At 47.2% G+C, this 25,452-nt stretch overlaps 1 protein-coding gene across 3 annotated transcripts in view; it reads left to right on the forward strand.

Moving 5' to 3' along the window:
- The window catches only part of rab27b (RAB27B, member RAS oncogene family), a 211,585-nt gene that overhangs the window by 130,585 nt on the left and 55,548 nt on the right, over positions 1-25,452 (forward strand). The window contains exon 1 of one of the 3 annotated variants that reach the window (XM_038790526.1): positions 19,600-19,731. The exons of the other annotated variants lie outside the window; for them this stretch is intronic. The gene's annotated coding sequence lies outside the window, so the exon portion shown is untranslated. Of the gene's footprint in view, positions 1-19,599; positions 19,732-25,452 lie in introns of those variants that run through there. 3 annotated transcript variants of the gene reach the window in all.

Genomic DNA, 25,452 nt, shown 5'->3' on the forward strand with positions numbered 1-25,452 from the left:
TGCCAGCAATGGCAAAGGAACTAAGAGGGTTTATGGAGCTGATGGGGGGGGGGGGTGGATCCATGGAGGTCTGGGCAGCCGAGGGCGAAGGAGTTCTCCTTCTACTCACACGTGCATAAAGTGTATTCCCGGATTGATTTCTTTATTTTGAGCAGGGTCTTTCTGGCTAGGGTGGTGGGCACGGGGTATTCAGCGATCACAATCTCAGACCATGCACTGCACTGGATTGACCTGCAGGTTAGTAAAGACAGTAATCAGCGCCCACACTGGAGGTTAGATGTGGGACTTTTGGCAGATGAAGGAGTGTGCAAGCGGCTGAGGAAATGCATTCAGAGCTACCTGCAGGTCAATGACACGGGGGAAACTTCGGCAGCGGTGGTTTGGGAAGCACTGAAGGCGGTGGTAAGGGGGGAGCTGATCTCGATCCGGGCTCATAGGGGGAAGGTTGACAGGGCAGAGATGGACAGACTGGTAAAAGAGATATTACAGATCGATAGGAGGTATGCGGAGACCCCAGAGGCAGGGCTCCTGAGGGAATGGCGGAGGCTGCAGGCGGAGTTTAGCTTGCTGACCACAGGGAGCGCGGTGGAGCAGCTGAGAAAGGCTGGGGGTCGATCTATGAGTATGGAGAGAAGGCGAGCAGAATGCTTGCACAGCAGCTTAGGAAGAGGGAGGCAGCTAGGGAGGTAGGGAAAGTAAAGGACGGAGATGGGAACCTGGTTGGTGATTCAGTAGGGGTGAATAAGGCGTTCAGAGATTTTTACAGCAGGCTGTACAGGTCGGAACCCCCTACGGGGCTGGAGGGGATTAGGCACTTCTTGGAGGGGCTGAATTTCCCAACAGTGGATGGAGAGTGAGTAGAAGGGCTTAGTCTGGGCCCCGTGGGTAAGACAGGTAATGCTCAAGCGGAACCGGGGAGAGGGCGGGCTGGCGCTGCCAAATTTTAGTAATTATTACTGGGTGGCTAACATAGCCATGATCAGGAAGTGGGTGGGGGGGGGGGGGGGGGGGGGGGGTCGGCATCGGTGCGTATGGAAGCGGCTTCTTGTAAGGGCACCAGTCTGGGGGCATTGGTAACTGCACCTCTGCTGTTCCCGCCGCAGCAGTACTCCACCAGCCCCGTGGTGGTGGTGGCCCTGAGAGTTTGGGGCCAGTGGAGGCGGCATGTGGGAGCAGTGGGAGCATCGGTCTGGGCCCCAATTTGTGATAGCCACCAGTTTGCCCCAGGGAGTATGGATGGGGGGTTCCGGGTATGGTGGAGGGAGGGGATTGAGAAGATGGGGGATGTGTTCATAGAGGGGAGCTTTCCGAATATGAGGGTGCTGGAGGAAAAGTTTGGGCTGGCGAGGGGAAACAAATTCAGAGATCTGCAGGGGGGGGATCTTCCTCCGTAAACAGGTGGCAACCTTCCCGCTCCTACCGCTGAGGGGGGATTCAGGATAGGGTAATTCCCAGAGGGTGGGTAGGGGAGGGGAGGGAGCGTTTTGGACATCTATAAGGAGCTTATGGGGTCGGAGGAGACGCAGACTGAGGAGTTGAAGCGTAAGTGGAAGGAGGAGCTGGGAGGTGAGATAGAGGATGGTTTATGGGCAGACGCATTGAGTAGAGTGAACACGTCCGCAACATGTGCCAGGCTCAGCCTGATACAATTTAAGGTTGTGCACTGGGCTCACATGACAGTGGCCCGGATGAGCAGATTCTTTAGGGTGGAGGACAGGTGCACAAAATGCCCGGGAGGGCCAGTGAATCGTGTCCACATGTTTTGGACATGCCCAAAGTTTCAGGGATTTTGGCAGGGGTTTGTAGACGTCATGTCCAAGGTTTTAAAAACAAGGGTGGCGCTGGATCCAGAGGTGGCGATTTGCAGGGTGTCGGAAGATCCGGGAATCCAGGAGGAGAAAGAGGCAGATGTACTGGCCTTTGCTTCCCTAGTAGCCCAGAGATAGATACTATTAGCTTGGAGGGACCCAAAGCCCCCGAAGTTGGAGACCTGGCTATCGGACATTGCTAGCTTTCTCTGTATGGAGAAAATTAAGTTCGCCTTTAGACGTTCACTGTTAGGGTTCACCCGGAGGTGGCAATCGTTCGTAAACTTCCTTGCGGAAAATTAATTGTCAGCAGACCCGGGGGGGGGGGGAGGAAGGGAAGAGTAGTTTAGGTTACAGTAGGGGGGTAATAAGGGTGGGACCTGTACGAAAGGTAAACGGTTTTTGCACTATGTTTATGGTTTCATGTATCTTGTCTATTTCGTTGTATCTTGTCTATCTGTACCAAAAATACCGATAAAATGTTGATTAAAAAAAAGGAATTCGATTGTGCTTTTCAAAAAGGTGCAATAAGGAATAAGTGAAACACCCAGAAGAGTGGGATGGAGAATAATTGGTTTATGCAGAGAAAATAAAGAATACATTAGACCAAGCAGTCTATTTCTGTGCGGGAACATTCCATAATTCCAACCTCAAAATCCTGCCGGTTTGGAAAATGAGCACTTACTATTGTTACCTATCTAAATGTATTTTGTTGTCTCCCCTCTTCCAAGCAGAAGCTGCATTTGCAGGATGACTGTGCTGCTTTGCTGACAAAATATTCTCAAATGAAGAAAATGATGCTGTTCGTGGGCAGGGGATAATGCAACGATAGTCACTCATGGCTGGCTTTTTTGACATGTTCTATTGAGGCGTTGATTTCACTTTCTCAACTTTGAAGCTGATACATTTTATGCAAATTCAATGTCGCTTGGCAGGTTACAATTTTTTCAAAAACAACATTCCATCAATTAATCTGACAAGGTGGAATCTCAGGTATTTTGGAAGTATCGAAGAAGCTTACAAAGCGTGTAGTGAAAAAAGTTGCAATGGTTCAGAGAAAAGGTGAAATAACAATTATTTGTAACATCTGCTAATCACAACTGACACAATTTTTCACCCCAAATTCACCAGCTTTATTGGCAGAAATACAGACATGAAACCAGGACAGTGATTTAAAACATGCGGTCACTCCCTCATTAGTCACTAGCTTGACTGCAAGTTGAAGAGAGCGAGCTTCAGTTCAACGCGCCTTGCTGGTGAGAATCAGAATTGGCAAAAAATTGCAGACTTCATATGGGTGGAGCACATATCAATGCTGCCACGGTCCAAAAATGCAAAAGGATTCAGCTTCCCTCAACATGTAGCTGGCGTGTGACAGTGATCATACAGACCAGTGCCCAGTGTCCTGGCACAAGTCATGATTCATTCATTCTGTGGCTGCCTGCGCCAGTTTCTCAAGGATATTTATGGATGAGCGATATGTACTGGCCTAGCCAGCGACGCCCACATCCTGCCAACGCATAAATAAAAAAGTCAGAGGTGAACAAAAGCAAGTTGATAAAACAGTTGAACTTAAAAAAAAAGCAAACTACTGCAGATGCTGGAAATCTGAAATGAAAACAAAAAATGATGGATAAACTCAACAGGTCTGGCAGCATCTTTGGAGAGAGACAGAGACCTTCAGAGTCTAAATGACCCAAGGGTCATAGAATCATAGAATTTACAGTGCAGAAGGAGGCCATTCGGCCCATCGAGCCTGCACCGGCTCTTGGAAAGAGCACCCTACCCAAGCCCACACCACCACCCTATTCCCATAACCCAGTAACCCCACCCAACACTAAGGGCAATATTGGTGGGCATTAAGGGCAATTTATCATGGCCAATCCACCTAACCTGCACATCTTTGGACTGTGGGAGGAAACTGCAGCACCCGGAGGAAACCCACGCACACACGGGGAGAACGTGCAGACTCCACATAGTGAGTGACCCAAGCCGGGAATCGAACCTGGGACCCTGTAGCTGAGAAAGGGGGGGGGGGGCAAACAAATCCAGAGCACCCTGAAAAAGGAGTCGATATTAAGATAAGGAAGAAAAAATGTGCTGACGACGAGTATCAGGTAGAAAAAAACAGTTGAGAACCAAGAGGAATAAAGAAGGTTCAGAAGGGAGGTGGAAAAGTACATTAGAGAACCAAAGAGTATTATGAGAAAAGATTGGTAGCCAACATAAAGGGGAATCCCAAGATCTTCTCCACGCATGTTCGGCACGGTAGCACAGTGGTTAGCACTGTTGCTTCACGGTGCCAGCATCCCAGTTCCGATTCCCGGCTTGAGTCACTGTCTGTGCGGAGTCTGCACGTTCTCCCTGGATCTGCGTGGGTTTCCTCCGGGTGTTCCAGTTTCCTCCCACAATTCCTGAAAGACGTGCTGTTAGGTAATTTGGATATTCTGAATTCTCCCTCCCTGTACTCAAAGAGGCGCTGGAATGTGACGACTTGGGGCTTTTCACAGGAACTTCATTGCAGTGTTAATGTAAGCCTACTTGTGGCAATAAAGATTATTATAAATAGTAAAAGGATGGTAAAAAAACAGCAGGGCAGATTCGGGACCTAAAAGGGAATTTACACATTGAGGCTGGGGGCAAGGCTGAGGTATTAAATGAATATTTTCTATCTGTCTTTACGAAGAAGGTAGAAGCTACCCAGGACATGGCGACAGACAAGGAAACGCTGTCCCTAGAAGGGTTGAAAATTGATAAGGAGGTATTGTTGAAGAGACTCTCGGTTCTGAAAGTTGACAAGGATATTGAAGGAAATGAGAATGGAAAATATAGGCGCTGGCCATAATCTTCAAGTTTTCTCCAGACTCAGGGGAGGTGCCAGAGGATTGGAAAATTGCAAATGTTATGTCTTTGTTCAAAAAATGTTGTTAGGGTAGCCCCAACAATTACCGGTCAGTCAGTTCAACATCAGTGGTGGGCAAGATTCTAGAAACAATGATTTGGGATAGAATTAGCAGTCACATGGAAAAATGTGGGTTGAGTAAGAAGACCGCTCATGGATTTTAAAAGGGAAATCATGTTTAATCAACTTGCTGAAGTTCTTGAGGAGGTAACAGAAAGAGTTGAGAGCAACGCAGTTGACGTGGTGTACATGGACTTTTAGAAGGCAATCGTTACAGTGTACATAAGAGAATTGCGCGAAAAGTTATAGCTCATGGAATGAGATGGATAGTAGCAACACGGATACAAAAGTTGCTGAATAATAGGAAGCAGAGCGTATTGGTCAATGGATATTTTTTGGGCTGGAGGAAGGTTTGTGGTGACGTTCCCCAGGGGTTGGTGTTGTGACCTTTGCTTTTCCTGATATATATGTATTAATGATCTACATCTTGGTTGCAGGGAAGGTGGAGTGGGCAGATAGATGTCAGATGATGTTTAATGTGGGGAAGTGAGGGTAGGAAGAATATGGAGAGACAAAATAAAATAAGAGGCAACATTCTTAAGGGGTGCAGGAGCAGAGGGACCTTGGTGTATATGTGCATCGATCCATTGGAGGTGGCAGGACAGATGCAGAGAACAGTTACTAAAGCATATAGTACTCCGGGCCTTATTAATAAGGGCATAGAGTACAAGGGCAAGGAGGTTATGCTGAACTTATACAAGACACCAGTTAGAGCTCAGCTGGAATAGTGTGTACAGTTCTGGGAGCTGCACGAGAGGAAGGATGTGAACATATAGGAGAGGGTGCAGAAAAGGTTTACAAGAATGGTTCCAGGGATGGGAAAGTTCAGTTATGAGGATAGATTGGAGAGGTTGGGACTGTTCTCCTGGGAGAGAAGAAGGCTCAGAGATTTGATAGAGACATTCAAATCATGAGAGGGCTGGGTAGAGTAGATAGGGAGAATTTGTTCCCGCTCGTAAAAGGATCAAGAATGAGAGGGCACAGATTCAAAGTGGTCTGGAAAAAAGTAAATATGATGGGAGTTTAAACCTTTTCACACAACAAGTGGTTTGAGCCTGGAAAGCACTGCCTGGAAATATGCTGGAGGTAGGTTCAATTGAAGCATTCAAGAGGGCATTGTATGATTACTTGAATAGAAAGAATGTGCATGAGTTCAGGGAAAATGCAGGGGAATGGCACCAAGTCATGATATTTATTTGGAGAGCCGGTGCAGACACGATGGGTCAAATGGCCTCCTTCTGTGCTATAACAATTCTGTGATTCTATATTGAGTTTGTGACAGAGAACAAAAATTATGTACCATTTTGTTCTTCCCAATTTTTAGCTGGAGTAACTTGTCGCTGAGCCAAGACTTTGTGTTGTTGTATTTAGCCTTTAAGTGATTGCAGAAGGTTTACGAGACTAATAGGATGGTTGTCTGATGAGGAAAGGTTGGACAAGCTGCACCAGTATCCGTTGGGAGTTCAGAAACGTAAGAAGCAACTTGATTGACGGATATAAGAGGCTCAGGGTTCATGACATCATGGAAATGGAGAGGATGTTTCCTCTTGTGGTAAAATCTAGACTAGGGGTCACTGTTTAAAATAAGGGGTCACCCATTTTTAGACAGAGCTGAGGAGAAGTTTTTCTTTCAGTGGGCAGTAAGCCTTTCAGACTCTCTTGTTCAAAGGCAGTGTGGAAGCCGAGTCTTTGAATATTCCTTGATAAGCAAGGGAGTGAAAGTTTAGCAGGGGCAGGTGGGATTGTCGAGTTGAGGTTACAATCAGATCAGCCATCTTCAATTCTGGTCGCCACACTGCCAGAAGGATGTAGAGGCTTTAGAGAGGGTGCAGAAGAGATTTACTAGGATGTTGCCTGGTATGGAGGGCATTAGCTATGAGGAGCGGTTGAATAAACTCGGTTTGTTCTCACTGGAATGACGGAGGTTGAGGGGCGACAATAGATAGAGGTCTACAAATTTATGAGGGGCATAGACAGAGTGGATAGTCAGAGGTTTTTTCCCAGGGTAGAGGGGTCAATTGCTAAGGGGAATAGGTTTAAGGTGCGAGGGGCAAGGTTTAGAGGAGATGTACGAGGCAAGTTTTTTACACAGCGGGTAGTGGGTGCCTGGAACTCGCTGCCGGAGGAGGTGGTGGAAGCAGGGACGATAGTGACATTTAAGGGGCATCTTGACAAATACATGAATAGGATGGGAACAGAGGGATACGGACCCCGGAAGTGTGGAAGATTTTAGTTTAGACGGGCAGCATGGTCGGCACAGGCTTGTAGGGCCGAAGGGCCTGTTCCTGTGCTGTACTTTTCTTTGTTCTTTGTTGTTCTAACACCAGGTTAAATTCTAACAGGTTTGTTTCGAATCACTAGCTTTCGGAGAACACTCACCTAAGGAAGGAGCTGTGCTCCGAAAGCTAATGATTCGAAACAAACCTGTTAGATTTTAACCTGGTGTTGTAAGACCTCTTATTGTAAATCCACCTGGACCTTTCACTGCTTACTAAAGTCTAAAGGCTTTCTATGATATAGTCTTGAAACTGACAAAAGTTAGAATTGCTGCATGTTTATATTCTGTCACCAGTCATTTCCATGGGATAATTTACTGCTGTAACTTTGGTGGGATGTAATTTCTTAAAATAAGTTCATAAGATATAGGGGCAGAATTAGGACATTTGGCCCATTGAGTCTGCTCTGCCATTCACTCATGGCTGATCTCATCCTGACCTTAACTCCACCGTCCTGCCCATTCTCCATAACCCTTACACCCATTACCAATTAAAAATCACCTGAGAAAGGAGCAGTTCTCCGAAAGCTAGTGATTTGAAACAAACTTGTTGGACTTTAACCTGATGTTGTAAGACTTCTCACTGAATTAAAATCTGTCTAAATCCTCCTTAAATTTATTCACTGTTCCAGCATCCAATGCACTCTGGGGTAACCAATTCCACAGATCCACAACCCTTTGGGAGAAGTAGTTATCTCCTCAACTGCGTTTTAAATTTGCTACCTCAGCCTCCACGGCACAGGCCCGCCCACGGATCGGTGGCCCCGATCGTGGGCCAGGCCACCGTGGGGGCACCTTCCGAGGCCAGATCCCCCCGCGCCCCTCCCAAGAACCCCGGATGCCGCCCACGCCGCCAGGTCCCGCCGGTAAGTGACCTACTCCAATTTACGCCGGCGGGACTGGCAAAAAACGGGTGGGACTTCGGCCCATCGCAGGCCTGAGAATTCAGGGAGCCCCGGAGCCCATTGTGTCGCGCCGTTCCCCGCCATTCTCCGAGGAGGGCGGCGCGACTCACGCTGGCCCTTTTTTTGGGAGGTGGGAGAATTTAGAGGATGGCGGGGGCAGGATTCAGGCCGACCCCTGGCGATTCTCCAACCCGGTGGGGGGTCGGAGAATCCCGCCCCATATCTCTGGAATCAATCCAGCGAACCTCGTCTGAGCTGCCTCCAGCGCATTACATCTTTCCTCAAATAAGGGGACCAAAACTGTACACAATACTGCAGGTATAGTCTCACCAACGCCTTGTATAGTTGCAACAACACTTATACTCTATTCCTTTAGCTATAAATACCAACATTCCATTCACTTTCTTTATTATCTACTGTATCTGCATGCTATTTTCTGTGACTCATGAAAGTGGATCCCCAGATTCCTCTGCATCGGAGCACCACAAAGGCTCTCCCCATTTAGATAATAAGTTGCCTTCCCATTTGCCTTCCCATGCATGACCTCACACTTATGCACAATAAGCTCCATTTGCCACATTTTGGTAGAATTCCCAAATATTAGCTTAAGTAAATGCTTGTGCAAGTGTTCCTGGGTTTTAACAATTTTCCACCAAATTTGTACCAGAAAATCCTGAGAATTCCTGTGGGAATTCCATTCTGTGACATTGCACACCAGCTCCAATAAATCAACGTACCAATTGGGTTTTGTTACACTGCTTATAGACAGGTAGATTGGTGAACCTTTGTGAAACACATTGACAGACAGAATTGTGTTTTACTACATCTGCTACATGAAGCAGCAGCCAAGACCAAAATGAAGAAGTGGGAATTCAATCTGATTGGATTTTTACATAAGAACTGCAAAGAAAATTGGACAGTTGATTACATCTGGAAAACAATCTCATTGAAACAATTTCACATACACATTACTAGAGATATTAAAATCTTTAAGATTAAGGATTGGCAGGGTAGACATTGAGAAATCCTTTCGACTTGTTAGGGAGCCCAAAACCTGGGCACATAAATTGACTAATAAATCCAAGAGTATACTCAGGAGAAACATAAGAATATGAACTTGTTAAATCGAATAGTTGAGGTGAATAGATTATTTAAGGGGATGGTGGCTAAACATATGTGGGAGAAGGGAATAGGCAGATAAGCCAACAGGATTAGTTGAGGAGTTGTGGGAGAATGTTCATGTATTGTAGAGCATTAATGCTGACATTGACTAATTGAGCTGAATGGCCTTTTAAAAAAAAAAATAAGTTTAGAGTATCCAATTATTTTTTTTCCCAATTAAGGGGCAATTTAGCGTGGCCAATCCACCTAACCTGCACAACTTTGGGTTGTGGGGGTGAAACCCACACAGACACGGGGAGAATGTGCAAACTCCACACGGACAGTGACCCAGGGCCAGGATTCGAACCCAGGTCCTCAGCGCCGCAGTCCCAGTGCTAACCAGTGCGCCACGTGCTGCCTTGCTGAATAGCCGGTTTGAACTCTATGTTCTAAGTTACTCGGTAACATTCCACTAAGTCAGCTTGGTGCGAGTTTTTTGTTTTCTTTTTTGTTTTCTTTACAAACCTTTGAGAAATGCCTTAAGCTTAATTTCTCATTTAAATCAAATTTTTATAAAAGCAAACAAATTCCAAATAACTCTCTCCCATGCTTTTGACAGTGAGTCATGTGCACCTCCCTTCCCATGGTCATGCTTTGCTTTCTTATAACAAATTTATTCTTTGTTCAAATCCACTGCTGGGAGAAGAAATTATATTCTGCCAGATGTCACAGTCCTTCTAATTTTAATTGTTTTCATCCTTTATGATCATACATTACAACTATATAAAGATACCAGTAAGATTCCATTTAGATAGAGCGTCAAACCTGATTGTGGTAAATTTAAACCCAGCTATGTGTGAGAAAGAATCAGCCTCGACAAAAGGGATTGCTGGTGATGGTTAAATCTGCTCTTATCCTTTTCTCCGTTGTCAAGCTGCTGCTTAGCAGTGACATTCATTGGGAAGAGGTCAGTTTTAATGGTAACACTGCCGTTTTCACCACAGCCTCCATGATCACAACTTTCCTACTAAAGACCATAAGACATAAGAGCAGAATTAGGCCACTTGGCCCATCGAGTCTGCTCCGTCATTCAATCATGGCTGATATTTTTCTCATCCCCATTCTCCTGCCTTCTCCCCATAACCCCTGATCCCCTTATTAATCAAGGACCTATCTATCTCTGTCTTAAAGACACTCAGTGTTCTGGCCTCCACAGTCTTCTGCAGAAAAGAGTTCCACAGATTCACCACCCTCTGAAGAAATTCCTCCTGTTTTAAAGGATCGTCCCTTTCGTCTGATATTGTATCCTCTGGTTCTAGTTTTCCCTAGCATAAGACCATAAGACATAGGAGCAGAGCCTTATACAGCCTCAGAATTACATACCTGGTCTTGTATACTAGCCCTCTTGACATGAATGCTAACATTGCATTTGCCTTCTTAACTGCTGACTGAACCTGCACGTTAACCTTAAGAGAATCATGAACAAGGACTCCCAAGTCCCTTTGTGCTTCTGATTCCCTAAGCATTTCCCCATTTAGAAAATAGTCTATGCCCAAATTCCTCCTTACAAAGTGCATGGCCTCACACATTTCCACATTGTATTTAATTTGCCACTTCATTGCCCACTCTCCTAGCTTGTCCAAATCCTTCTGCAGCCCCCTGGCTTCCTCAATATTACCTGTCTCTCTACAGATCTTTGTATTATCTGCAAACTTAGCAACAATGCCTTCAGTTCCTTCTTCCAGATCATTAATGTGTATTGTGAAAAGTTGTGGTCCCAGCACAGACCCCTGAGGCACACCACTAGTCACCTGCTGCCATCCCTTTTATCTCCACTCTCTGTCTTCTGCCAGTCAGCCAATCCTCTATCCATGCCAGGATCTTACCCTCAACACCATGGGCTCTTAACTTATTGAACAATCTCCTTTGACGCACCTTGTCAAAGACCTTCTGGAAATCTAAAAAAACCACGTCCACTGATTCTCCTTCGCCTAACTTCCTTGTTACCTCCTCAAAGAACTCTTAACAGATTTGTCAGACATGACCTCCCTTTGACAAAGCTGTGCTGACTCAGTCCTATTTTACCATGCACTTCCAAGTACTTTGCGATCTCATCTTTAATAACAGCCTCTAAAATCTTCCCAATGACTGAAGTCAGGCTAACTTTCCACTTTAACAGCGGTGTTACATTAGCCACTTTGCAGTCCTCTGGGACCCTTCCTGCCTCCAGTGATTCCTGAAAGATCAGCACCAATGCCTCCACAATTTCCTCAGCTATCTCTTTCAGGACCCTGGGGTGTAGACCATCCAGTCCAATTTAGCATGGCCAACCCATCTAACCTGCACATCTTTGGACTGTGGGAGGAAACTGGAGCACCCAGAGAAAACCCACTCAGATACTCGGAGAAAGTGCAAACTCCATACAGACAGTGACCCAAGACGGGAATCAAAACTGGGACTCTGGAGCTGTGAAGCGACAATGATAACCGCTGTGCTCCCATGCTGCCCCTAATGCTAACATTCCATTTGCCTTCCTAGCTGCCGACTGAACCTGCATGTTAATCTTAAGAGAATCTTAAACTTAGTACTTATCTGACATCAGGCCATGGATGAGTGATTAACATTGGCAAGATGTTGCCTCCTGTCAAAAACCCCGCACAGCTTTGGTTGTGTCGGCATCACAAGACCAAGATTCTGCCAATAATTAGTAAATTTGCCAGTGCCAGATGAACCAGATATGACCCGCTGATATGGTGATAGACTCCTGATAGTGAGAAACCTATAAATGCAGGTGATTTGTTGCCTCGATCTTCCACAAGCTCAATTAGATCCCCAACCCTCAACTCATAGAGTCAAAATCCTTGTTGCCATCTGAAAGTCTCTCCGTGACTTTCCTCCTCTTACTTCTGCAATGTCCCCAGGCCCTACATGACTGCATGTGTTACTTGCTATTCTGAATCAATCCTCCTTCCTCTGTTCTCCCTTCAACCTTGAAGTCTTCAACCATCAAAACTCGACACTCTGCAACTCTCACTTGCTTTGTTTCTTCTTTCATTGCACAGCTATCCAAGTGCAACTGTTTTGAGCATCCCTTCGGCCACCTCTTCTATGCATTCTTTCTTCACCCTTTGGTGTCTCCTACCACTTCCAGGAAATATTTGGCAAAGTTTGATTGCATTATAAGTGCTATGGTGGTGCTAGCGGTGAGGTTCTTCATGAACTGACAAAGGCTACACGTTAATCGCAAAAGCTGTGCAATATCCACAGCCGCCTTTTCTTGTTTGACAAGATTGTCATGGAATCAGTAACGAAGAGAAAGGTCAGTATGATTAGTCACTGTTCATCTCACAACATGATAGCCTGCAGAGCAAAGACAAAAAACATTCGCAGCAAGAGCGTTTCTTCTGACATACTTAATCTGAGTCATTGTTGGTATTCGGACTTCATACAGCTACTTCATGTTGTCTGTGTTTAAAATGATTCATAAAACTAGAGGGGGAAAATGAATTTCAGTGTTTCAGCCAAATAAATCGGCAGAGACTTGAATTATATTGTCGAATGAACAATTGTCCAGTTAGTGGGTGGTGCTGGGCTCCGCACCCAATCACGAGCTTAGGCAGGGATGTCATGCAGCAGAGGGGTTACCAGGAATTGGTCACAACTTCAAATTTAAAGGTCCCCTTCTCTCTCAATCTTTCCTTCTTTGTTACGACAGGCTCTAGAATATAAACATGCCCTTCCACCTTCAGCAGCAGAATCTGAGTAGCTGAGACTTCTGAGACTCTGAAGTAATCTGTGCCTTCATCCAACAAGACCAGGACAACATTCAGATTTGGGCCGAACGTGGCAAGTAACATTCACGCCACACAAGTGCCAGGCAATGATCATCTCAAACAAGTGGCAGCACAGTGGCAAGCACTGCTGCTTCACAGTGCAGGGAACCAGGTTCGATTCTGACTTTTGGTGACTTTTTGTCTGTGTAGAGTTTGCACATTCGGTGGCATTACTGTCACTGAATCCCCCACTATCAACATCCTAGGAGTCACAATTGACCATAAACTGCACCGGATTAGTCATATAAATACTGTGATACAAGAGGAGGTTAGAGGCTGGGAATTCTGAGTATCTCATCTCCTGACTGCCCAAAGTCTGTCCACAAGGCACAGGTCAGGAGTGCAATGGAATACTCTCCAACTGCCTGGCCAAGTGTGACTCCCAACACTCAAGAAGCTCAACACCATCCAGAACAAAACCATCCACTTGATCAGCCTCCCATCCACCATCTTCAACATTCACTCCTTCCACGACTGATACACAGTAGCAGCCATGTGTACAATCTATAAGAAGCTTTGCAGTAACTCACCACGGCTCCTTTGACAGCACCTTCCAAACCAGCGACCTCTAACACCAAGAAGGACAAGACCGCAGATGCAGGGAAACATCTCCATCTGCAAGCTCCCTTTCACACAGCAGCCTGATTTGGAATTGTATTGCTGTTCTTTCTCTGTCACTGGATGAAAATCCTGGAATCCCCTCTGTAACAGTACTGTGGATGTACCTACACCACAAGGACTGCAGTGGTTAAAGAAGGTGTCTCACCACCACATTCTCAAGGGCAATAAAAATACTGGTCTAGCCTTTGATGCCCACATTCCAAGAACAAAAAATGAAAAACTTCTTCCAGTTCTGTTGAAAGATCATTGACATGAAACTTTTGCCCGATATCTATGAGGCTGCAGTTTCCGGAATTGGGTGGTGGAGTTCTGGTTGTGTCCAGGTGTCCCTGAATGCTGTGGAGATTTGACCATTGATTGTGCAACAGGCAATCTGTCCAATCATGGGTGGGTTATCCAATCACTGGGTGGAAGGGTTCCTATCAAGGGGAGGAAAGCACGGCAGCTTAAAGTGCAGTGGAAGCACTTCTTCTCCTCCTGTTCCACAGGTGTGCTGGAAAGGTACTTTACCTCTTTATCACTTCCCTTTAGCTGCCACATTCAAATAAAATTGATAAGATCTGAAAATGGTGCGCATTGTGGCTCAGTTGTTAATACACTCTCCTCTGAGTCAAAGGTTTATGGGTTCAAGTTTCGCTCCAGGAGTGGTGAATGTACATCTAGGCTAACACTCCGATGCAAAACGGAGTGACTGCTGCATTGGCAAATGAGACATTAAATTGAGGCCCACTCTGCTGATTTAGGTGGATGGTCTCATGATACTATTTCAGAGCAGGGGAACTCCTCCCAATACATTGTTATACCTGTAACCTGTAACTATGGCCGGAATGTTCCAGCACCTCCACCCCCCCCCCCCCCCCCCCCCCCCCCGCCCCCCCCCAACCCCCCACCTCCCCCCATGACAGGCTTTTCCTCGTCGCTGACAGTTTGCCATTGGCCGCAAAGGGATCTTACGGTTTCACCGAAGTCCACAGAGTATTGCATGACTCGCCCGTCCCACCACCAAGGAACCTGCAGCGGGGTCCGACTGTAGGATCCCACCGGTGGAAAGGACCGGAAAATCTTGCCATGCATTTGAAAGTATTTATTTGGATGTGGGACATTCTGGCATCATGAAAGGTTGTATACAAATGCAAACCTTTCTTTCTGAGGCACATGAGTGCATTAAAATATTTAAGTAAATTATCCAGCCAGAATCGCATGTAGGTAGCTTGCCTCACCTCCATTCCTCCGCTGTGAAAACCGGAAGTGGGTGGTTTCAAGCTGGATTGGTTCAGGTTACGCGCCCCTGCACTGCCGGCCGCAGGTCCGCACATGCGTGTGGTAACCGCTTCCACGCCCACCCTGCGCAACATGACAGAGCCACACAGCAGGCCGGTGCAGAAGAAGATAGGCCCCCCCCCAGAGGGCGCGCGCCGGCCAATCGGTGGCCCCCGATCGCGGGCCTGGCCATCGAGGAGGCCGCCCCCGGAGTCTGATCCCCCGCCCTCCCACCAGGACGGCCACCGCTGCCACGGGCCCGAGCTCCCGCCGGGTGGAACCATGTTAGAACCACGCTGGGGGGAACTCGGCTGGTTGACCGCGGAGAATCGCCGCGGGGGCCTATTTTAACGGCCCCCGACTGGAGCCACATCGATCGCACGCGTGGCTGCCGGCGATTCTCCGGTTGCCAGAGTATCTCGTCTCGGCATCGTGGGCCGCCTCGGCGTCAACTACGATTTTCCAAGCCGGTGCGGGGTTGAAGGATCCCGGCGGGGATGACCCTTTCAGAGATGCTACGGGACAGACTAGTCTGCGGTATCTGTCACAAGGTATCCCAAGCCGAAACTGCTCGCTGAAGCCTAACTGGACCTGAAAAGGGCTGTCGAGATCACCCTATCGTGGAAAAGCGCGGAGCAGGGCAAACGAGAGTTGCGATGGTTGGAGGTCCTCAGTCTGGACTGTGCCTCCTCTCAGAGAGTGGCACCCTCTCACCAGGGCGATCTTGGCCCCCGACCCTGGATGAATGCCTGCTGGGAGTCGGACTGTCCACTCCAGACCCCGGGAGACTGTCCCTCCCCCAATCCTAATGAGACAGACCCAGGTTGTTACAGGGCATATGGTCAGTGTGGCTGCATACATTTGTGGGATGGCCCTTGCTCCGCCAGACCTGGCCACCCTCCCCAGTACCGCACCTTCTTCGTGAAAGAACCCGAGGACGATTGCGAGCAGCTGATCTGCGTTTTCTCAGCCAAGGTCGGGCCAATTAGGGTCACTGTCCATGTCAACGGTCATCCAATCCGGGAGAATTTGGACACGAGTGCCGCGATCTCGGTTTTCGGTGAGGGCACTTTTGACAGAATTTGGACAGGGTTTCAGCCCCTATTGTTGCAGGACACCGAGGCCCGGTTAGCCATTTACACTGGGGAGCCACTGGCAATCGCTGGAACTATGGTTGTCCTGGTTGTCTACAGCAGTCATTTTTAAATATCAGGGTCGCGTCCTGCGGGCAGGTGTTGGGAGGGTCGAGGGGCTATCGGTCGCAGCATTCCGGATCACGCGAAGAAATGCCCAACGGTCGCGACCGGCTTTTAAAAATACCCGTGGCACCCGGCTTTCAGAATGATGACTGTCCCACGCATTCATGCCCCCTCAGCAGTATGCAGGCCTGGAGCCCAGTGTGACAGACCGCCTCCTCCTGACATCAGCATGCTGACCCAGGAGCAGATTCTTTAAAAACAAATCGATGGCGTCTTCCCTCCAGAAGAGGCAGCAGAGAGCAGGTCACGCACCCCATAAACTGACATCATGTACCCTGGGTGTGGCAGAGATTCCTCCATTTTGTAGCTGTCAGCAGTGCTGGTGTGAGCTCCAGGGCTCTAGTGAACAACCCATGAAGAAGCTGAAAACAGGAACAACGCAGTACAAAGATGATTTATATGGTTTATTAATTGTGCCACTGCAAATCAGGAGGCAAAGTTCATGTGTGTTATATGCAGGGAAGTACTGGCAAATGAAAGATTAAAACCCTCAAAACTTCAAAAGCATTTCAAGGCTAAGCCTTGCGAGTTCAAGGACAAACCTCATGATTTTTTTCAACGGATGCAGTGAGATCTTAAATCATTAACTGAAGTCCTTTGCAGAAATGTAACACTGAATAACAAAGCAAGTGAGATCGTGAGGACTAAGCAGGCTCATCTGCAGCATTAAAAGTAAGCAAAAATGGTGGGTCATGAAGTTTGGGCGACGTGAGTCCCGAAAGATGGCCAGTTGGTAGAAATGGGTCCTGTGTGCCTTTGTGGTAACTATGATAATAATACTAATAATCGCTCATTATCACAAGTAGGCTTCAAATGAAGTTACTGTGAAAAGCCCCTAGTCGCCACATCCGGCGCCTGTACGGGGAGGCTGGTACGGGAATTGAACCCGGGCTGCTGGCCTGGTTCTACATTATAAGCCAGCTGTTTAGCCCACTGTGCTAAACCAGCCCCAAGATGACTGTGAACCGGGCATCCAAGCTAGACCGTTACCCCATGCCAAGGATCGAGGACCTTTACGCAAACCTCAATGGTGGACACTCGTTCACCAAACTCGACAGGATCCATGCGTACCTCCAATTGGTACTAGATCCGGAATCACACAAGTACGTGATGGTAAACACTCTCCGAGGTTTGTTCGAATATACCAGGTTGCCTTTTGGGGTCTTGTTGGGGTCTGCGCCATTTTCCAGCGTGGAATGGAGAATATATTGCGGAGCTACTGTGCGTGGTGGTTTCTTTGGATGACGTATTGGTCACCAGGATATCGGACCTTGAACCCCTGAATAACCTCGACGAAGTATTCCATCGCTTTGCGGCCTCTGGCTTTTATTTTCGTACGGAGAAATTCATTTTCCACAACCTTGTGGTGTGTGGACTGGGATGGCCTTCACCCAGTTGAAGGTAAGGTTCAAGCAATTCACTAGGCCTCGTCCCGGAGAGGCTACGAAACTCCGTTCATTCCTGGGACTCGTTAATTATTACAGATGTTCGTCCCAAACTTGACAACTATTTTGACCCCTCTGCACAAGCTCCTCAAGAAGGGTTAGACCTCATGGTACCACCATATGAGAAGGAGGTGAAGAAACAGCTTTTTTCTTCCCAGCTGCTCACCCATTTCGACTCCATGAGACTGCTCCTGGTCACTTGTGACACTTCGCCTTACGGCACTGGGGCAGTTTTGTCCCACCAAATGGACAACTGGATGGAGTGCCTGATCGCATTCGCCTCATGGATGCTTTCCATGGTGGAGTGTAACTATGCCCAAGTCTAGAACAGCCATAATGTTTGCTGTGAAGAAATTCTATCATTACGTCTATGGGTGTCAGTTCACGGTGCTCACTGATCACAAGCCATTGTTGGGATTATTTAACGACGACATGGCCATTATCCGCATTGTGTTGACTAGGATTCAGCAATGATAGGATTCTGGAGGACCTCCACAACACGCACCCTGGGGTGTTGAAGATGAAGATGCTTGCTCGCGGCTACATGTGGTGACCAGGTATGGACCTGGAGGTCAAGCTGCTTGCCCAGCACCACGGGATATGTCCGGAGCAGCAGACCCTCCTGCCAGCAGTGCCCCTCCACCAGTGGAAGTGGCTGGGTCGCCCATGGGCGCGACTCATCACCGACTTTGCAGGACCTTTTCAGGCGTCGATGTTTCTTCTCCTTATTGACGTCCACTCGAAGTGGCTGGAAGTCAGCGACTTCTAAGGTGACGGTTGAGAAACTCTGGCAGTCATTCAGTGTCCACGGCATCGGATAACGGGACACCTCTCACCAGCATGGAGTTCAGGACATTTATGCAGCTGAATGGGATTCCCCACGTCAGCACCTCGCCATATCACAGAGCATCCGAACATTTAAGCATGGGCTGTACACGCAGACGACTGGGTCCCTCAACACTTGCTTAGTCTGTTTTCTCTTCAGTTACCGCACCGCACCTCACGCTACAACCGGCGTGATACCAGCAGAGATATGGAATGTTGAATCTGGACTCGTCTCAGCCTCGTGCTACCTGATACAGGTGGGGAGATCTGCTAAGGGCAAGACCACTTAGAGCATGGCATTGGCAGACGTGCACCACCTCAGTGTTTCGCATCGGGGGACACTGTCCATGTACAAAACTTTGCCGACGAGGTGATGTGGGCCCTGGGCACCATGTCTGACAGACAGGGTGGGTGTTGTACCAGGTTGTGTCCGAGACCAGGAGTCCAAGAGGCACCTGGACCTTCTCCGCAGCCGATCATCCGTATTAACCAACGCCCTTCTGGAGGGCCCAATGCAGCCTTTGGGCTCTCCACTGCTGCCGTCGACCCTGCCACTGCCCCATGAGGTTTTCAACACCGAGGTGCCCGATACAGCTGACTCGGACTCCGAGATGGAGATACCGCTGCTGGGGACGATGGTCTGGGCGAGCAGCCGCCAGAGATGATATTACCGAGATGCACAACCCAAAAGCATGCGTCCCTTGATTGATACACGCTGCCTGACCCGACGATGCCAAAATGGCAACCTTAAGCTAAAAAGTACAGAGGTCCTTCCCTGTCCCTTTTCTCGGCGGACGCATGTTTGTACTTGTGAGGGGGGGGGGGGGGTGAAGAGTGATGAGGGCCTCGGGACTGGGCCAGTTAGGCTCCCCATGACTCTCAAGGAATACAGCCTACCCCACTCAGGAGGTGGGGCTCCCTCATTCGCAGGGAACAAACCTGGACATAAAAACCCCGGCCCAGGTATGGGCCGGGGGTGGGGAGTCCCTTTGGAGGGTGGTAGTGTACGGAGTTTTGTTCTACGTTCAATAATCCTTTGTTTCCTTCAGGCTTCCATGTGATCACTTCCTTAGATTCAGCAGAGCTCCCATTGCTAAAACCTGTCGGCACATAATTCAAGCACTTAGCCGGTTTCTCAGCTTATTTTTTGGGTGTGGAAGGGACAGTATGGGCCACATTACCTAAATATCTCTTAGAAATGTGAACTTGAGACCTGACTTTCTTCATGCAGGTGAGCCTGTCACGTGTGTCCACATGCACATTTAAAAAATGCAATTGGCCTGAGGTGTGTTCCTCAGATTGCTGCTGGAAGCCACACCTCCCCTGCTCTGTGCAAAGACGGATACTGTTCACTGCACAGTCAGAGGTGGAGCCTTCACTGACATCTCTCTTACCTACAGAGCTTACAGGAGAAAAGCTAGCGTGTTCCTGGGCACAGTAAGTCTTTTGTCTTAAATATCCTTAAAAATATTGATGCTTCTGGCCGGAGGCCTGGCATGTTTCCTTACCGGTTCTCGGTCGGACTGTTAAAGTGAACTTGTCCCGTTAAATAATGTTTCTATTAATCTGACATTTACACTTCAGTGATTTAGTGAGCAGTGGGTCGTGGTCTGCTAATTCAGGAATGCGTGCTCTCTTCTTTTGTAAGATTGACTGACTGCCGTGTAATTAGTTTGATTCCTCTCCTAACCATTTTACACCCAAAAGCAGCCTGAGGTGATGATCTTCCTGGAGTAAGAGAAAACAATTCCATTTGTTTTTGAAGCGTTGGGTAGAATCTGAATGCCAGTCAAAGGACTTTGAATTCTGACAGGTCCTAACTTGCATTTAGCTTGCGCGATGAAAAAGTACAGGACTCGCTGAGTATTGGAGCAGTGACATATGTACTTTTCAAAAAATACATTTAGAGTACCCATTTCTTTTTTTCCAATTAAGGGGCAATTTAACGTGGCCAATCCACCTACCCTGCACATCTTAGGGTTGCGGGGGGTTGAGACCCATGCAGACATGGGGAGAATGTGCAAACTCTACACGGGCCGTGACTCAGGGCAGGAAATGAAACCGGGACCTCGGCACCATAAGGCAGCAGCAGTCACATATGTACAAACTTAACTCAGTCGAAATGATGTCAAGAACCCTCCTGCAAGGAGAATTTAGTTTTGGGTTTGCCTTTTTTTTTTGTTCACCTGTGGGGTGTGGATGTCACTGGCTGGTGAACCAGCATTTATTTCCCATCCCTTGAGCTTGAACTGAGTGGCTTGCTAGGCCACTTTTTAAAGAGTCAACCACATTTCTTTGGGCTAGGAATCACGGGTGCAATTCTCTCCCCCCCCCCCCCCCCCCCCCCCCCCCCACGCCAGGTGGGAGAATCGTTGGGGCGCCGGGCAAGTCCCGCCACGTCGTCCCGGCAGCACGCAATTCTCCCAGCCCCCCCCAAAATGGCGGGCCGAGATTTACGGCAGGCCGCTCGGAGAATCGCCGCTCACCGTTTGTAACGGGCGAACGGCGATTCTCCGGCCCGGATGGGCCGGGCGGCCTGCCCAATACGACATGTTCACGCTGGCGCCAACCATACCTGGTCGCTGCCGGCGTGAACAGCGTGCTAACGTTGCAGGGGCGGCCTGTGGGGGGGGACGGACATCGAGCACCGGGGGGGGCGCTCAAAAGGGGTCTGGCTCACCGATCGGTGGGCAGGCGTCTCTGAAGGACGCACTGCTTTCCTCCACCGCCCCGCAAGATCACTCCTCCATTTCTTGCGGGGCGCTGGCCAACCTGCGCATGTGCGGGTGACGTCATTTATGCTGCGCCGGCCGCATAATTTACGCGGCGCCAAGGCCCAGCGCGCGTAAATGACGCGGTGCCGCTCCTAGCTTCCCAGGGGTGGGAGAATAGGGGGCGAGGAGCGGCGTCCGACGCCGGAGTGAAACACTGCGGTTTTCACTCCGGCATTGGCACTTAGTCTCCCATTGGGAGAATTCCGCCCCTCATGTATGCCAGACCAGGGAAGGACAGTAGCCTTAAAGGACATTAGCGAACCAGATGGGTTTTTAATGACATTTGATTCATGGTCATCATTAAACTTTAATTCCAGACTTCCACTGAATTCAAATTTCACCATCTGCTGTGATGGGATTCAAACATGGGATTTGAACATGGGCCCCGAGGTTATTATCCCGCTTCTGTGGATTATTTTCCGAGTGACAATACCACTAGGCCACAATCTCCTGTTAGAGGTTGTATAGCTTCTGTTAGAGATTTCGGCGATGTAATTTTTGTACTCCCAATTCTGTTTATTTTTATCTGTCTATCATCTGGGTTTCCAGTAGAAACTGTACAAATGCTTCCTGCCCCGGATTACTTGGTTGACATTCAGAGTACCCCCTTTTACAGGAAGGTCAACTTTGAATCCCAAGAAGATACCCTAATTATGTTTACAAGACATGCAAATCGATTTATTTTAATCTGAAATTTTTTATTTGCATGTGAAATGAGAAGGAAAAAAAACTGCACGGGCAGGAAGAAATCTGAATTAAAAGCTGAAAATTATGGGAAACTTGGCAGACCAGGCAGCATAATAGGTTATTGGCACGTTAGCCACATATTTTAATTGATTCATAAAGTGTGACCATCTTTTATTGCCCATTCCCAGTGTGCTGTGAAGGTGATAGTGCGCCACCTTCTTCAATGGTAAAAAGATCTTGCTTCTGCATCCTGCTGGTTGGTTGTAGGGACCTTCAGGCCCACCTTGACACTCAATCCTCTTTAGATTCTGGTCATTTTGGGATGTATTCGCTGGTTAGCTCTGTTGCTGTGCCTTGTTGATCCATGTACTGAGCTATAAGAACTAACTTTGCTAGCTATCTCTAAGCTGACTCTGACTCCTGTTTAAATTCTAGTCTTCCTTAGATGTATAACTGTTTAAACTCGGCTGCTTGCCTTGTCTTTCCCATGACCGAGCTCTCTCTCTCTCTCTCTGAGTTCTCCTCCCCTTCTCTCCTGTTGCTGTTTCTATTGTTCTTCTGTTTCTGCTCCCTGGGTTTATATTCTCTTTCTAACAATTATTAAGTTTTTAGAGCCTTATTGTAAATGAACTTATTTCCCTTTGATTGTTAAAAAGTATCTTTGATGTAAACATTCTAATACAACTAATTATTCAATTTGGGCATAAAGTCACCTCTCAGATCGGATTACATTATCCTTTGTGTTCAAAGTTCCTTTGGTTTCAATAGGTGTTACTTTTAATTTCTGTCTTTCGAATAATTTAATTTTATAATTGTCCCCAGCTCATAACTTTGCCTTTGATTTTGACTTTAAATTATGTCTCTCGTAGACAGGTCGTCTCCAATTTTCTTTTAATTGACTTGATGTTCGTAGAATTTTACACTTAGAATTGACACCAAATTCGACTGAGCATCATCCATCCTTTCCAGCTGTTTACTAAGAGAGTTTATTTCAATTAAGGTGTGAAACTTTGCTTTTAGCTGTATGCTAAAATTTAACTTGGTTATGACTTGAAAGACCTGCCTGCTTTAAACATTCGTCACTTAATTCAATTGAAACTCTCATCCATGCTTTTCCAGATGCTTCCTGAGATAGTTACTTACAATGAAGGTGTGAGCCATTGTTTTAGCTTACCACAAGGATCCTGTGTGTTTGATAAGCCTACTTGTGAGAAAGAATCTGCATTTTATAATCCTGCTCTTTGCAGCTGCTATTGTGGGATCTTTCCCTGTATCCTCTCAGACCAGATATTGCCAGACTTCCATGTTTCAAATGACACGTTTTTCTGTATTTTCAATTACAAACTAAGTTACCTAAGTTGGCCATTTCAGAGACAGGTGTCAACTACATGTCTTTCGCGACTTGGAGGAAACCGGAGCACCCGGAGGAAACCCACGCAGACACGGGGACAATGTGCAGACTCCAAATAGACAGTGACCCAAGCCGGAAATCAAACCTGGGACCCTGGAGCTGTGAAGCAACACTGTGTTGGTTTCCTCCAGGTGCTCCGGTTTCTTCCCACAGTCCAAAGAGGATTGGTAATAGGCCATGCTAAATTGCCCCTTAGTATTAAAGATATGCAGGTTAGATGGGGTTACGGGGATAGGGCAGGGAAGTGGGCCTAGGTAGAGTGCTCTTTCAGAGGCTCAGTGCTGGAATTCTATGGTGTTGTAGTTGTGTTTTAAAATATTATGGACCCCAACAAATTTGAAATTAGCTTTCCCCCAAATCTCTTACCTCACGTTTTAGGTCTTGCAGAATTCATTGGTTTGCATAATGAAGTTTATTTAACCGTGCTGTTCCAGAGAAGCTGTCTAGTATTTACCAGGGAGGTATTAACCGTAATCACTGATAAATCGGTCTGGTATGATGATAATTGCCAGGGTCATGCAGATTATTTGAACAGTTGATCTGGGAACATACCATGGTATAATCTGCTGCCATGTCGGTCGGTGCAGCGTCACCATGAGTCAATCCCATGCAGGGGCAGCAGGGTAGCATGGTGGTTAGCATAAATGCTTCACAGCTCCAGGGTCCCAGGTTCGATTCCCGCCTGGGTCACTGTCTGTGTGGAGTCTGCACGTCCTCCCCCTGTGTGCGTGGGTTTCCTCCGGGTGCTCCGGTTTCCTCCCACAGTCCAAAGATGTGCGGGTTAGGTGGATTGGCCATGCTAAATTGCCCGTAGTGTCCTAATAAAAGTAAGGTTAAGGGGGGGTTGTTGGGTTACGGGTATAGGGTGGATACGTGGGTTTGAGTAGTGTGATCATGGCTCGGCACAACATTGAGGGCCGAAGGGCCTGTTCTGTGCTGTACTGTTCTATGTTCTAGAAGGCAGACAGTGGGGATAAAGGGGTCTTTTTTGCATGGCAGTCAATGCTAGTGGTGTTCCATAGGGGGCGGTGTTGGGACCACAACTTTTCACAATACAGTATACATTAATGATCTGGATGAAGGAACTGAGGGCACTGTTTTTAAGTTTGCATTTAAAGATGTGCAGAGGGACAGGTAGTATTGAGGAAGCAGGGGGCTAGCAGAGTGGAAAAGAAGTGGCAGGTGGAATGCAATGTGGAAAATGTGAGGTGATGCACTTTGGAAGGGAGAATGGAGGCGTAGACTAGTTTCTGAATGGGAAAAGGTTTAGAAAATCAGAAAGACAAGGGTCACCCCCTGTTTCTGTGACAATGCACTGGGAGAGGATCCAACTTGTAAAAAAATATTAGATATAGTTTATTGTGCTGTGTTGAAACCACACCAACATTCCTTGGGTACAGTACCCCAATGGAAGCCCAGTTCCCAGAATTGAACCGGAGTGTGTGCATGTGTTAATACTTTGAAACATCCTGAAAATGCTTGATTCTCAAACAGAAGAGATTAAAAGTTCATTAGAGCAGGATAGTTCTATATGGGGTGATCTGATAATGGGATTGCTCATTAGCCATGTTGCTGTACTACATTATTAAATATCCTTAACGTATTTATAATAATCTAAACCCAATTCTAAAGATGACCAGCCGTGAGTTTGTTAATTGCATTGTATCAAGAAAAGTGATCAGCCTGAAGGTGCTTTTATTTTTAAATAATAAAACTCAAATTAATTTGTGTCAGTAATATTTTCTCTGGTAATGGTGCATGAAAAATAACTTGCTTGCAGGAAAGCCATGGCCTTTAGTATATATCGTGCACTTCAACTCATCAAAAATGGATCATTGTGTGCACTTTTGCACCATAAAACCTTCTAACCTGTGCTCAACGCAGGCAAAGCAACTGCTGCCTAATTATTTAAGTAGTCTTTGGAATTTTGAATTTATGCAAGTTTTTAGACTTGCTTTTTTCACTTTGTTCTTGGGACGTGGGCCTCGCTGGCAAGGCCAGCATTTCTTGCCCGTCCTTAATTGCCCTCGAGGTGGTGGCTGTGCCTTCTTGAACCACTGCAGTCCATCCGGTGTAAGTACATCAACAGTGCTGTTAGGGAGGAAGTTGCAGGATTTTGATCAGGTGACAGTGAAGGAATGGCGATGTAGTTCCAAGCCAGAAAAGTGTTTGGCTTGGAGGAGGACGTGCAGAAAGTCAAAAGTGACACTTCTCTTAATCTCAATTATCAATAAATTGTATCATTTTGGATAGATATTGGAAAATGAAAAGGGATGTATATGAGGG

The sequence above is a fragment of the Scyliorhinus canicula genome, chromosome 3, assembly GCF_902713615.1.
Source record: "Scyliorhinus canicula chromosome 3, sScyCan1.1, whole genome shotgun sequence".
In the NCBI taxonomy this organism is placed as follows: Eukaryota; Metazoa; Chordata; class Chondrichthyes; order Carcharhiniformes; family Scyliorhinidae; genus Scyliorhinus; species Scyliorhinus canicula.